The following is a 5,000-nucleotide window of genomic DNA, read 5'->3' as shown; positions in this document are numbered from 1 at the left end:
CTTATACCACCCAGAAACGCCTGCCCAGAAATGGCACCACACACAGTAAGCTGTTTCTTTCCACATCAATCACTAGTCAAGAAAATGCCCCATAGATGTGCCTACAGACAATCTGATGGAGGCAAACCTTTGATTAAAGCTCCCACTTCTCAGATAACTCTAATTTGTGTCGAGATGGAAAAAAACCCACCTAAGCTGCAGACACTGGGATCTGTGGCTGATTATCTACTATGTGCAAAATTCTATCTTGGTTAAAAAGAAGTTACCATTTTATCTCACCAATGAGCCATACCATACTACATCAAATTTACAAATAAGTAACTGTGATGCAGAGAAATTATAGCTATAATCCCCATATATATACAGATATTGTTTAAAAATCTATCCTAAAAGCCGTCTATTCCCACAGCTGAGGGCAACGGAGGGCACTGGCAAACAAATCCCTAGCTGACCACGAGGCAGTGTCTGCAGAAGAGGTGACTGACATACAGGAGACCAGGCTAAAAGTTCAAAAATAATGTGGCTAACTCAGTTCTTAGGTTGTAATTTACAGCTTCATTAAAAAGACATTGAAAATCAATAACTAAGAATTCTACATCAAAAATCTAGAAAATAAGAACAAATCAAAATCTAATGAATTATAGGGGAAAAGTAATAAAGAGTAGAGTTGGAAATAGAGTTTAAAATATAAACCTAGAAACAGTAGAAAGTGATGAAATTAAAGTTAGGAACTTTGAAAAGATAGAACGGATGGAATAAGGAGGAATGTGTACATTTTCCAAAGCAATAATGACAGTTAAAGCTCTGTAGGATTTTCAAAGACCCAGGAGAATTCCCTCCAGCTCATGTGTTTAGTTTCACATCTGCGCGGTTTTTGTTTCTAGCCTTGCTTCTGGATTTTAAGGTGTCATTTCCCCACATTATTTAAGAGTAGGAGTGCCACCATTGAAATGCTAACTTATGGGAATCTTGTATTTTCAAATTTAATGTGATTTCTGAACTATATCCACTTGTGTTTTTAAAATGGTCTCCATTAGCTGTATTTATATATATGTGCACATATATAATGAGAAAACATGTCAATTTGAGGTGGAGTGGTCTAGCATAAGAGGAGTTTGGGGGAGAGGTTGGAGGGAGGAAAGAGAAGAAGGTAATTATGTAATTGTATTTTGAATTTTAATGTGTAGTTTTCAAAAATTATCTGTATGTTGAAAAATATTTTCCATGATGGTGGTCACGCTTTCTGTTTTGAATGAATGAGCTTATTTCTGTTTTGAGTGAGTGAATTTATTAAGTATAAGCAAACAAAATAAAAGAATAAATAACAAGCAAGAGATAGGTAGGTTGGTAGATATATAGGCAAACTGACACATCAAAATATTAGGCATTCATAGCATCCTGCAGAGATGACTGTGTGAGCCTAATGATGACAGCAGAAAAAGGTCAAGATCATCATTTCAAGTCTACAAACACCCACCAGGAATCATCTGTAGAAATTAAGGCCATCAGCTGGACTTCTGGATTGAGCTTACTCTCCATGAGCAACCTTCCTGAGGCCTGAACATCTGACAGGCTAGTCCCAACACAGACATTTTTATCATGGGATAAATATCCATAATGTCTGTTGGAAATGGCTCATTGCTTCCAAGGATACAGTGTTTTCAACTCTCAGGTTGTTCGACTATTTTCTTCCTTCCCTGTCCTTGGGTTGGGAGATGTCAGGGAGCAGCCTGCCATGGACAAGGAGTCTTGAAGATGTTTAGAGATATAAATAATTGAGTCTGAAGTAGAAAGCCATTTCCACTTTTAGAGTCTGGAAAGTGGATGGAATTGTAGATCATTATGTTAAAGGGAATAAGCCAGACTCAGAAAGACAACCTAACAGTTTACAAATATAATGTAAATTACAGAAATCAACACACTTCAACATTTTTAGTAAATATTTGTAAAGTACGTAGTTTGTCATTCCATCCTGTTGGCTACTGCAGAAATCAATGAATAATGCAACTTCTCCACTCAAAAATACAGCTCTTAGTTCAGTAGGAGGAACAAACACACATGCACACACTCACACACACACACACACACACACACACACACACACATATACATAGATATATATGTAAATATAATACATACATATCAGGATACTATGTGCTGGCATCTGTAAAATGATGCTTGTGTATGTGGGGGGTGTGAGTGTGTCTGTGCAGTTCTGTGTGTGTGTTTGTATGTGTGTAAATGTGCTCTTCGTGAACAGGGTCTCAAGGTACCCCCTGAGTTGTTATTAATGGTTGCCTAAATGATCCCTTGGGAAAGGATAGGAAAGTATTTCAGAGTGAGAAGCAATCCTATGAAGAAGAAAATCCTGAGTACTATAACCAAAAACTAATTTTATTCAATACTGATAAAATTATAACAAACTATAAGCAAGCCAGCTGATGTATAAGTGCCCATAAAATGGGAAGTATATTTTCTTTTTACAATTCTATTTAAAATCTTATAGCATCCCTGGGCTTGTAAGATGCAAAAATATATATATATATATATTTTTTATTCAGTTCTTTTGCTGGTAAGTGGGTAAACTGGGACTTTGAAAGTTAAAGATATCCAGTCACCCCACATTTACTGGTCATATCCTATATTTAAAAGCCTCTGCTTTCATGGGCCCAGCATGGATCCTTAATGAATCATCCTTCCCTACAAAGAATAAAATACAAAATCAGATCCTCAGTTCAACTTTCCTAACTTCCCAATCCATGACTGCCATTTCTGTTCTACAAAAAGTTTAGCCTATAGGAAAATGTAAAAAGAGAAAAACACATGTTTTTGATGATCCTAAGTTTTATGGTTTTTCAGATTTACAAAACAGAAAATAAAAACTTATTACTTCATAAGGACTTAATCTAAACACTTACAAATTTACAATTAAATAGTATCTTTAAGAGATAGTGAGGTGTCACCAAAGATATGAGTAACCACAACGTCATACAATGAAAATATGTCAAGCAGGAACTAAACAATGTCAAGTCTCAAAACAGTGCGGAACATGCAGTTAATATATCACGATCTTCCTCACTCAAAATTGATTTTGTTTATGACATATATAATGAGTTTTTGACATTTGAGTGATGGCTATATCAAGATAAGAAATTAGGGCACCTGGGTATTAGCTTTGCTAAAGTAATACACATTCCTGAAACTGGAATTACAAATTCTTGTCACCTTGTTAACTAAAGTGCTTTTAAATGTTTCAGGGATCTTTAGCTCCAGGTCTGAGATTTAGAGAGTGGAGGTCTCTATGGCTCCTTGAGTACAGTGATTACTATTCTGTTTTCCATTCAAGGAACAAAATAGTGTCATGTCAGCCACTCATAGGAAGATGCTATCTGGAATCTGAACAAGATATTTGAAGAAGGAGAAAGTGGAGGAGGAGGAGAAAAGATCCACACTGTTGTCATCTTACATGAGCTTCTTGACATAATCATTTAATATTTAAAATTAAATATTAAGGATTTCAGAATATAGCATTAAATCTACACTGTTAGTCTTTGTCTCACCACAAACAAAGGGCCGAGAAACAGCATTTTACTTGTACTATCTAAGAGTGGGTCTTTTAGAGTTAAACAGCAAGCCTTAACCCTGGACTATACTCTTCACAGGGAGGAAGAACAGGAGTTGTGAAAACCCATCCTCCACTGGGTATCTACCTTTCTACTGAGTTCTCCTAGTTTACAAGACTAATCTAGTTATTGAATGCTATTCAGCTATTAGAAACAAGGACATCATTAATTTTTCAGGCAAATGGATGGAATTAGAAAATGTCATCCAGAGTGAAGAAACAAGACCCAAAAATGGCATGCATTATCCAAAAAGTACAGAATACCTAGGAAACAACCTACAGACCATAAGAAGTTTAACAAACAGAAAGGCCCAAGTGATGAAGCTTCAGTCCCACTTAGAAAGGGGAAGAAAATAATCATGAGAGGCAGAGGGAGGAAGAGACCTAGGTGGGAGGAGGAAGGGGAAGGTGCCACAGGCCAGTCTGGGCCTCCCTCAACCCACAGGGGGTGAGGGTGACAGGGTTCTGGTACAGGTCGACAAGACGTTGGTGAAGAAATTACAGACAGACACAATACAAGTGCAGAATCTGAATGTATTTCTCAAAAGTGGCATCAGACTTTTACAGTCATTACAAAAGAGAAAGAGAAAAATATGGCAGCTCAGATTTTTGTCGAGGTACATCTGAGGCCATCTAAAACACACTGGGTCTAAAACAGCAGCCATCTCCTTTGGACAGGTGTTGCACCCCCCAGGCCTGAGCACTCTGGGCTGGGGGCACTGCAGACCACATGAGGCTCAAAGCTCGAATCTCTCGAATGCTCTGCTGCACTGTCTCACACACTCGAGGTCCCACCTATCCTTAGTAAACCGCCCAATATGCTAATCTTCTGGGCTAGTAGAGACGAGTCCCATTCTTGCTTAGTCCTAGGAGTGGCTCAGCTACAGTACATGACTGAAAATGAGGATTCTACTTGACCTTGCCCTGGGATAAGTCACCCATTCCCTAAGCTTCAATGCCCTACCCCCTTCACTATCTCCCTAACAATGCCGGTGGCAATTAGTCTAGATGCATAACATTCTTGATGAAATTCCAAGCCAGGGTTTGGCTAAAATGTTGGAACGTTGGTAAAGGTCAGAGAGCAATGTCCTGTTTTGTTTAGCTATAGTAAATCATATCTTGGTAGGCACCTAGCATGCAAGTTTGCAAGGACATATCTGGGCTACCTCTGAATTAGGGGATGCCACAAATGAATTCCAAGAGACTGGCTTCCTTTGAAACTTTTGCCTCTGGTCTGTGGCCAAGATTTTGGGCGTGTCACAAGACTTGAATGGAGTGGGTGTGGCAGGAAGGGGAAAAGAAAAATAGAACCAGGTATGAGAAGACAGGAGAGAAGCCCAGAAGCCCAAGAGAATAAATGGAAATACACAGCCTCGGG

The 5,000-nt window shown here is 38.4% G+C and overlaps 1 protein-coding gene across 8 annotated transcripts in view; it reads right to left on the bottom strand.

Annotated features, from left to right (window-relative positions):
* Positions 1-5,000, bottom strand: part of LOC116096412 (BEN domain-containing protein 5) — a 1,197,642-nt gene that overhangs the window by 1,017,601 nt on the left and 175,041 nt on the right. The window lies entirely within an intron of this gene.

The sequence above is a fragment of the Mastomys coucha genome, unplaced genomic scaffold, assembly GCF_008632895.1.
Source record: "Mastomys coucha isolate ucsf_1 unplaced genomic scaffold, UCSF_Mcou_1 pScaffold18, whole genome shotgun sequence".
NCBI classification, from domain to species: Eukaryota; Metazoa; Chordata; class Mammalia; order Rodentia; family Muridae; genus Mastomys; species Mastomys coucha.
This window is presented reverse-complemented; position numbering and strand designations above follow the sequence as displayed.